This window comes from Taeniopygia guttata, chromosome 3 (genome assembly GCF_048771995.1).
Source record: "Taeniopygia guttata chromosome 3, bTaeGut7.mat, whole genome shotgun sequence".
NCBI lineage: Eukaryota > Metazoa > Chordata > Aves > Passeriformes > Estrildidae > Taeniopygia > Taeniopygia guttata.
Genome location: NC_133027.1, coordinates 13,154,091 through 13,164,870, shown reverse-complemented (window position 1 = coordinate 13,164,870; position 10,780 = coordinate 13,154,091). Strand labels below are relative to the sequence as shown.

The 10,780-nt window shown below is 38.3% G+C and overlaps 1 protein-coding gene across 1 annotated transcript in view; it reads left to right on the top strand.

Moving 5' to 3' along the window:
- The first annotated feature begins 10,396 nt into the window (after positions 1 to 10,396).
- Positions 10,397 to 10,780, top strand: part of VSNL1 (visinin like 1) — an 85,569-nt gene continuing 85,185 nt past the window's right edge. Inside the window, 1 exon segment of the mRNA NM_001198582.3 lies at positions 10,397 to 10,566. The gene's annotated coding sequence lies outside the window, so the exon portion shown is untranslated.

The following is a 10,780-nucleotide window of genomic DNA, read 5'->3' as shown; positions in this document are numbered from 1 at the left end:
TCCACGGCAAATGTTTCAGAGGGAGCTTTCACACATATTACCATCCCATAAGTTCTTAAAAATTAAAATCTCTTATTTGAACTTCAGAAACTGTTTCCTGTAATGGGATTGCAATTGAATAAATCTATTTTTTACCAAAATATCTACTCCAAATTATTCACATGTGCAATCCATGGCTAAAGTTCTCCTCCAAACACATGTTCCTCTGTTCCTATATATTAGCAATGATAAATATTTTCTGAATTCTTTAATTCAGTGCTTACACTGTAAGGGAGCAGGCATATTTTAAACAATAGATGCATTATTTTTCTTTTTTATTCTCCCTCACCTTCCTGATCTAACACAGAGTATTAGTTGTGAGCTGAGCATAAAATGTGAACATAAAACACATTCAGTAACATACCTTTAACCTTTTCATTAATTTAATATGAAAACACTGGAAGGATATTGTGGCTTACTGTGAATACAAAAACTTCTATATTTAAAAATATGACTAAAAGATGAATGATGCAGATGAGATTGGCAAAGTTGAAACTCCCTTAACTTCCTTAAACAGGAACATTGTTGACAGTATTTGAGGAAACCATAGGTTATAATGATGAAGTATTCTAAATGGCTTATAATTAAAATCTAAATATTTTTCCCTGTGAAAACACAATTCAAAATAATCTGTGCAGTATTAGTAAGATGAAACCAAATGAGTTTAAAATGTTTTGTCCAGATGAGTTTTAAACATAGTGGATGTCTCTTAGCATCTTTTAAAGTTAACTTCATATGAATAAGATAGTCTAATTATAATAACACATATAAAACACTTTAGATCAAAATGGATGTTTTAATTTTTTATTGTGAAAGACTGAAAAGTCTAAAAATAACTAATAATGTGATACATTAAGGAATGGGAATCATGATAAAAATTGCTATGTGTCCATATGAGCAATCCTTCACCTGTCAAAAACAAATACAAAAAAAAAATCAAAAGAAATAAAATCTATATCCATTTTTAGGACATGAACAGTGTAAAATACTGGTTATACAACATTAAAAAAGTACATGAATCTGTGGTTTTAGTTCTTTTAAGGAATCTTTTCAATAGCCAGACAATAAGTGATTATATATATATTTATTTATATATATATATATATATATATATAAAATCACTGCCTTTGTCTCATTATCTTGAAAAAATAGCATCTCTTTGTTCATGTACTTTCATGTAGTAGACGATGCTCTCTGGTATATACCATGAAATCACAGTGTAGCTACAGTGTTAATTTAAACATATTTATTTAAACATATTTATTTACAAAAATCTTCTCCATAGGCACAGAAAACCCCTGTAAGACAAGAAAAGTTGCTGAAGTAGACAAACACAGAGGTAAAATGCCCATCATCACCACTCAGTTCTGCTCATCTCTTGAGTAGGCTGGATGGGAGGGCAGTTTGCAGTGGGAGCATGTTTTCCTGTGATCCCAGGCACTCCTGGCACTGCTGTAAAGCGCTGAGCGTTGTGCCCGTGCTCAGCCAGCCCCGGCAATCCGGCAGAGCACACAGCCAGGCTGCCTGCTCCTCTCCACTCTTCCACAGCAGGCACTGACTTGATACAGCTGAAGGTCAACACTAGAAATGAGACATCCTAGCAACTGGTAAATGGTTTCCACGCTGACTGCCTGCTAAAACAACTCATAGACTACTTTGATTTAATAAGCAGTTCACTTTTAAATTCAGCAATTATTCTTTCTAATCTATTTTAGTCTATTCAGGTGCTGCTAGTTTGAAAGAGACACAGAATTTCATTAATACTCATGGTATGAATAGGGATCAGTTAATTATTTAAAACAGAATCACCCTTTCAAAGGTTTTACACATTTAGGTATTAGGAAAAATATTGGTGAAAGAAATACAGAAAGAACTTAATGTCCTTTTATCAAGAATATGAATCAGAAATTTGTGTTGAATCAAAGCCTTAGGGGTAAAATTCCTTAAGAACATGGAACATTTTATTGGGGTTCATGCGGAACTACTGCAAAATAAGATAGTTTTTGACTCCTGCTTGGCTCACTCTTAAACATGGTCAACTACCAACAAGAGAAAGTCTGTAGGCATTTATTCTAAAACATCTTGTAAAATGATCATCTGGTCTCACATAAAAGATTGACTAATTATACGTATGCTGGCTTTATACCTGTATGAAATCATCATAGATATTTTTTTATATCACAGTTATGTAAATTTATTCGATTTTTTGTGAGGCATTCTTATGTGTAAACACATATATACATTAAAAATTACACTCCAGTAAGTCTTTACAAAACTCCGATGTTCAACCCCTGTTTCAGCTGTGGATAGAAATTAATAGACTCAACATGAGGAAAGAAATCTGATTAAATAGCTATGAAACAGCTCCTGTAAATATCTGATATTTTATTAAACATCAACAAATTGGTAAAAGAGATCAATCCATAGGAAAGATAATTCCTATAGGAAGGCCTGTTTCAAATAACTCAGCTGCCTATAGAACAAGTAAGAGGGAGGTAAGTAATCAATTAAAAATTTCTAAACAAATCTTGTAAAGAAGATAATAAATCATTTAACACATGAAATTTGGCAGTAAATAATACAGCTTTAACTCTGTGTGTATGTGTGTGTGTGTGTGTGTGTATGTACTTGCATATACACACACAAAACATGTATATACACTAACCACATTTAAACAGCCTGGCATATTTTGTGATTTGGTGATTCTCTGAACTCATGTGGACCATGAGATAAATTTCTCAAGAGAAGCAACAGAATCTCAGTTACACTACTGCTCATATCAAATTATTTGGGACAAAACACTTACTTGAACTTTCAGTAGTTTGAGATGGCATCAGAGTTAAGGAAGATGAATGCATCTCTTTTGTAAAGACAAATAATCTAGAACACCATATGACATTAAAAACTAACCACTGCTTTCATATAACACTGCCTCTGAAAGGAATCATTCTGGTAAGAATGATCTAGATTAAAATTAAATTCATCCAACTCAATATTGCTTTCAATTCCTTTCTGTTCCTGCTGTGATAGTGTTGTGCTACAATGCACTGCCCAGTTAGCAGCAGCCTGCAGTCATATAATAAAGAACTAGGGGCAATCTTATTTTCACAGTGAGTTGATTTTAAACTAATGCAGCTAACTCCATGATTATTGGTTCACCTCCCAAATTGCAGATACTGATGGCTTCATTATTGAACTAAACAGCATCTGAGAATGACTTGAAATATGCTGACCAGAACATTACACATCACATAAAAAATAATTATGGGGATAAAAATCATGATCATATGAAAGTGGTCTGAAAATTGGAGGAAAATTATTAATGCAGTACAGCGCTGTAAAACATGAAATAAACTACCAAATATATATTAAAAAAAAAGTAAATAGCCAGGTCGAAAATTAAAAAAAAATATGCACACAGAAAACTTTTATTATTTCTATATTATTCCTAAATTGGATAAGCTGGCAAGTATGTGAATATTTTTCAATAGTCTCTAAAGACATAGATATCTCAGGCAGCCACAGACCAATAAATATAACTAGAGAAGTTTAGAATGCTTATTTGAGACAACAGTTTTGCAAAGTACCTGCTGCATTTGTTGTAAGTGTTCTGGCTTGCTACATATTTGTTTACAACAGCCACAATGTTCTCTCTTAAGCTTTGCTTACTTTTCCATCAATGTTGAAAAATTTGCAAGAGCAAGTGAAAATATTAAAATTCTCCTTTTCTTGCATCTCAAGATACATGCATAAGATAATAAACTATATCTGAAATTTAAAATATAATAAATACACAGTCACCCTTTCTCACTTTTTGATAGGACCATCCTTTGGGAGGAAGCATCTGTTCTGGAAGAGGGAATGGAAAGTGGTAGCTCAGTGCAGCAGAGAGCACAGGATGTTCCAGCAATGAAGGAATAAACAGCGATGAGGATGGTCAGACAGGGACTTGAGGCAAAAGTCACAATGAATGGAAATTTATCAAAAAGAGGTACCCATAGGGCTTCAAAATGTAGTGGAAGGTATTCAGGGAGGCCCAGGGAAGAAGAAATACTTCAAAACAAAGTCTGATTGGCTAAACCACCTAGGATGGTTCTCACAGATAAATGATTTTCAAGTGGATAGTGTTTTAGGAGGTGGGTTATGAGAATACCGACCCTCCTCATCTTCCCACATCAAACAAATAAATCAGTCCCCAGGAGCTCCTTGAGGCCTGACTGGGGAAAGGCTCATGAATTTTGTATCAAGTACACATGGTGACAGGATATGCTACAGAACACTTGTTTTGAAGCTTAATTTTTTTAAAAATCAGATAAAAAAGAATCAGTATAGTTAGTTCAGTATTAATATATTAGTTTTATATTATTTATTTTATTAAATATTTATAAATTAGCATTTTCGGCATTACTTCAAATTAATATGCTGATATTGCACAGCTGTTTTTCAGCGTGGCAGTACATTTTTCACCACTGAATGTGAAAAATGGGTTCTAGATTAATCGTAAGGGTAAATATTTTTTCCCCAAATCTAAAACTTAGTTAAATGTAAAACTCATTGCAACAGGAAGTTACAGAAATCACAGACATAAATTCCTTAATAATGACAAACTCATTACTAAGTAGTTTATAGTTACCTCTTAAGGTGTCTGATCAGAAAGTGTGTTCCTAAACTCGAAACTACTACAAAGAGAGGGGTTCTTGTAAAAGAAACATTGTTTAACTGCTTTGCTTTTGATATGACTTTCTCAAGCTATCTCTCTGATATCAGGCACAAGACCAGATGCTGTCTGATGTATTTTGGGGAGAGAAGCAGTAGCAGGATTTTGACAAATAGGGATGTTGGCAATTAGAAACGTGTGGGCAGATGACTGCATTTATGTTAGGGGTTAACAGATGAAGGAAAAGATGACTTAGCATTAGAAAATGAGCGATTTCATTGCAAATGGAATTATGAAATAAGTTTTCAATGTTTTGTTTAATATCTCTCTTCTTTGATGTTTCTTTTCTGTTGGTTCTGATTTTATGTCCAGTGGCCCACTTTCTGAGATGCATCTCTGCTCTAAGCAGTACATCCTGCTCTAGTGATTACGGTCCAAGAGTGCTGATTCACTGCTGTTCTCTCAAACCAAATCATATTAAAAAGTATTACCTCTCAAATAAAGACTATTATATGAAGTCATCATGTTTCATAGTGCAGTTTAAGTACACAAAGGTAACTACATATATGTATCCACCAAGTTGTGAGTACATTTTGCCCAAAAGCAAGTAAACAGTCTTCTTATTCTCTATCTACCCCTCCCACCATTTTTAGTAGAAAATGCACTCATGTCACAGCATTGAAGTGTGTTATTAATCATACAAATCTGTATTACAAAAATGAATAATACAAATAATGACAGAAGTGAAAAGCTGAGTAAGATAATCTGGTGTCAAAAAAGGTTAGGTAGAATCTTGTTTGCTTTGATGTGTGGTGGTTAAAGTAAGAATTCCATTAGTAATAAATCTTCTAAACTAGCTGCAATTTGTGGCCTTTTCCTCTATTTTTAATCTCATTATTTGCTATTACATCTACAGCTGAGTTCCAATTTTTCCATGTCATCATTATAATATTTTAGCTAAGAACAATCATAGATCAAATAAGCAAAGTCCTGTTGGAACATCTCAAGGCCATGTGACCAGCGTGACTTCACAGGAATTATTCTGTGTATGTAAAAGTTCTGCCTTGAGCTAAATGGCAGAGGAAAGCTATCTTTAGGACATTTGTAGAAAATGAAATGTGTCTCAGTTTTGTCATTCCTATCCTTATAAACACCCATTATTTACTTGAAGCTTACATTTCTCAGGTCCAGAATGTCAACCTTTTATTTCTGCTTGAGCAAATGCCTCACTTAAGAAGAACAACTGGAACAGCTTCTGTGGGAAGCAGCCTACTGGAGTGAAACCTGGACTCATGCCATTTAGCTTTAGACATTTCATTTAGGTGCCTGAACTTAAATATTTCTTTTCTTGCCTCTTGCTAGCCAGGTTCCCAGCCTGAATCACCTTATTACAGTTTCTCTGTATTTTCATTGACATGAAAGAAAATGCAAGCAAACAGATAAGTATTTAGCCTATCAAATGTAGGCTCTAAAGTTAGGCATTGCACACACTCCCCAGTTGTGATTGTATTATACAACATCAGAGATTATGTTACATAAATGGTATTTTCTTTGCATTTCATTCCGTGAACCTAAGAAATTGAAGACTAATAACTGGTCTCATTAATAAAAAGACTGAATTGTAATTTATTTCATTTGACACAAACAAAGGTGATCTGCACACAAGAAATAACTACATTTCATAAAGAAGAAAAATTGCATTTATTAGTAAAGTAAGTTCATTTTGTTTTATCAATATTGTTAGGGATATTATAAATGTATTTTAAAATGAGAGATAAAAATGAAAGATAATACGCAGACAAAAATGTCATTTTCATGTAATGATATATATAGCACATTAAAGAAGCAAGACAATCTACAGTCACTTTGAAAGTGATAAAATCAGCCATGCTCATTGTTTGCTGCTGAGCACCAAGAATCTCACCCTTTTCCAACTGCAGAGTGTTGCAGCAGCTTCGCTTAATCACAGAGCCTTGCAGCAGCTCCCTTCTGCCAATCCTTGCAGCCGCATTGCTGCTTTCAGCTCTCCATCTAACAGACAAGTACATCTCAGCGTGCAAAAACTGCACCAAGGGAACACAGAAAGAAGAAAGAAAATCATTCCTTCAAAAGGCCTGGCAGAACATAAAGCATACAGCTAGAGATGTAGATACAGACTCAAATTCCTTCTAATTATATTTTTTCTGCTGTTGATTCTTGTAAAATATATATGCAAATATATTCTTAGCAAGTATTGAGCATAAAAGAGAAAGGGGAAAATGCAAACCCCAAAATGGTATTATGCATTTAAATTGATATCTGCAAAATGGGAGATCATGCTAAATTAAAAAAAAAAAAAAAAGTCTCATTACCAGTAAGCCACCTGCTGAGACAGTGAGTCCTCTCAGAGACTACTGTGACTTATAATATTGAATTGTCTACTCTGGTGTGCAGAGGAGGGAGAGAAAAAAGGAGAGGCGGATCCTCGATCTCATTAGGTTTTGAATTTCCCTCTGAAGGTGCATATCTATCTCCCTTGACAAGATCAGAGACTTAGGGCCTCGCTTGGCTTCTTTCAAAGGTATAAGCAGCAAGTTCAGGAGATTGAAAGCCTAAAGAAGACCCATGTAAGGCATGGAAGACTGTAAAAGAGCAGGTACCCACGTTGCTATTCCTTCATAAGCTAAGAATCCTTATATTTACACTGTTCATACTGAGGGTAAAATAAAAAATATACACTTTCAATAGAAAACTTTAGGTCAGACTGTGACTTCTTTTAAATTGCTGTAGCTCCATTATGAGCATCATGTTATTTAGGTTAAAAAATCATCTGAAGCTGCAACAATTAGTTGGCAATGATAAGTTGCATTTGCAAGATCCAAAGAACTGTACAGCCAGAAAATATAAAATTCTACTATTATCTATCTGGAGAAGCAAGTGTAGTGAATGTAATTCTCCACAGCCTAAAACACAATCTTATTTGCACAAATAAAAAAATGAATGCTAAGTGGCTGAAAATGGCAATGATCTGAACTGGTAAACTTTTACAGACAACTTACAAAAGCCTTCAGGAGCTGCATGCAGTGTAGGACAGCGCCATGTAAGAGGTGTCATAATAGCACACACTGGTAATGTCATTATTACCTTTCTAATTATAATGCCTTGAATAGAATAGAAGTAACTTATTAAATTGTTGATCTACACCAAAATGAAACTTTTTCATGAGAATTTTTGACTAAGCACTAATAATGCAAGTGGAGAGGTTTTATACTTTTCAGTGCAGCGTTGTTTTGTATTGCATTGTGTCTGTGATGTAGTACATGTAAAAATAAGCCAGTTTTCTAGAATAATACTGTTGAGTACCTCTTTTTTTGGATGAGAATCTTGTTTTCAAATGCATTTGAAAATGCAGTCTAAGTAAACTGATTTTATACGGAATTACCTAAATATAGACAGGGAAAGTTAATATGAAAACACACTACATCGTATCATCTGCTTAATCTACACCTTTTTTGTAGCTGAATTCTGACACTGAATTAGATTTTAAAAATACTACGATGTAACAAACGTCATATTTAAATGTGTTTTATCAACTTTTTTTTTTTTCAAATTCAACCTATTATTTCTGCTTTTTGAGGGTAAGCAAATGTTCAGGCATTTGCAAAGGATGACCCAAATGATGGGGAAAGGGGCATCATCTCTAAGTCCCAGTCACACAGCAGACAATCAAGCCTACGGCAGCTTTCTACCAGCTGCCTGAAATACTGCTACCTTGGCAGTTGTGGAAGAACACAGCAAAACCCAGCTAAGACACCACGTAAATACCTGAGTTTAGAGCCATCCCAGAGCTCTGCACTTCCATAGCTACGCTGCTGCCACTAGAAAAGTTACGAAGATGAGACGAAGTTTTGCAGTAACTGCAATATGGCCAAAATCAAAATAGGTCACACAGAATAAATGTTGCACTGTGGTGGTACAAGACAAACTTATAAAGAACGGAGCAAGAGACAGAAAATACGAGGGAACGATGTGGTTAAAACTTAGAAGCAGATGTTACAGCACTCTAACATTCATTATGCTAGAGATGATTATTAATGATCTGCCAGGCCAAGAAAGCAATGAGGTAGCACAATATGAAGATGACAGAAAATAATTTAAATTAATCTGAACAAATAAAACATGAGTTTCAGAGATACCCAGTCAAGTGTATAAAATCCTGTTTCTTTCTGCAAAGCCTGGAATGGAACTAAATTTTTAGCATTTTCAGGGAGTATTTTTACACATCTAGAAAACCAAAACATGAACTGAAGTGAGTGGTGCACTGGAAAGTTAAAAAAAAAAAAGAAAAGCATAAAATCATAAAATTGCTGCCTTCCACAAAAAAAAGTAATTCTGGGAGAAAAAGTGGTGACTTTTGCCAACCACAAAAAGATAACCTATGAATTCAATTGTCTACATTCGCAAATTGAACATACTGTCACTTCCTGTACATTTGTACACATCAGCTTGTGTTACAATTTAATTCTTCAAGAATTTCAACAGTAAATGAAAAATTATTTCCTCCTTCGCTTACGACACAATCTTCATGCTCTTCTCTTTCTGAAATAATGAGCAGATAGTTGAAAACAGGCTTGGTGTAATTCACTCTTTTCTATACGTCATTATTTTGCCTCCCTTTCACCTCCTTGATGTATCCATCTGCTTTCTGCACTGTTGTGTTTAGGACATGCTAAATATGCTTAATTTATGTAAACAGTCAGTGACAGAGCTTGTCATGCATGAAAGCAAACACTGATGTATGTCTCTGCCTTAAAAAGGGCCTAGAGTTAGTTACACGCTGTGCAGTGTCTTGTGAAGGAGCCCTGATCTTTTACTCCTACCACAAAAGCAGCTGCTACAGTGACGGTGACAAAAGCGAGGGCAGGGCAGCCTCAGCTGGGTTTTATATTGAAGCGCAAGACCAGTTGAATTTCACGTTTCAGGGGTTGAATGATGTTTTAAAGCTAAGCTATATAACATCACCTTCCATGATAGTGTAAGAAGAGCCAAGGTGTAAGGGTGCAATGGAAGATGACGCCTACACACACACCTGTGACAGCTCCAGGCGGCTCCGTGCGCGGGTCACCGCTGCCCTCGCCTCGCACACGAAAGGAACCCGATGGGGACCGGCCTCTTCTCCCAGGCAACTGGCTGTATGAGGGCACAGTGCTGAGCTGTGCCAGGGGATGTTTAGGTTGGACATCAGGAAGAAAATCTTCACAGAAAAGGTTATTACATAACAGAATGGCCTGCCCAAGGAGATGGTGGAGTCGCCATCCCTGGAGGTGTTAAAACACAGGACGTGCCACTCGTTGCCACGGTCTGGTTGACAAGGTGGTCACAGGTTGGACTGGATGATCTCAGAAGTCTTTTCCGACCTAATTGATTCTGTGATTCTGTGATCACCGCGCGCTGGCGGCGCTGTCCCCGCACGCCGGGCGCAGCACGGCTGCACGCGTGGAGCGAAGGAGCCGCCGAGCGAAGCGGGCAGGGCACGGACGACGCCGGGCACAGGGAGCGGGCACCCGGGGGCGGCTGAGGCCGAGGCCGCCCGGCCGAGCCCCGCCGGGCTCTGCCCCTCGGCCCCCGCCCGCCCCGGGGCTTCCCCCGCGCCCGCCCGCCCGGCCCCGCGCGCATGCTCGGAGCGCGGGGCGGCGCGCGGGGCGGCGGTCCTGCAGTGCGGGGCGGCGGCGGGCGGCGCGCGGGGCGGAGCGGGGGCGCGCACAGGAGCTGCGGCGCGAGCGGCGGCGGGCGCGCACCGAGGCGGCGCCGCGTGTCCCTCCGGCCCCAGCACCGCGCGGGACCCCGGGCCCTGCGCCCTCCTCCGCACCGCGGACAGACCCCCGCCCGCAGTAAGTGCGGGGAGGCACCGCCGGGGGAAGGGGGGGGGATCCGGGCTCCGCACCCGCGAGGTGCGGGCGAGAACCGGCTGCCGGGCTGCCCCGCGCGGGGCTTTTCCTCCCGGGAAGGCGGCGGGGCTGAGGCGGGGGCTGCGGGGCCTCGGCGCTCAGCGGTCGGATCATCCTCACCGGGAAAGTTGGTGTGCGCGGTCGGTGTGCGGGAGTT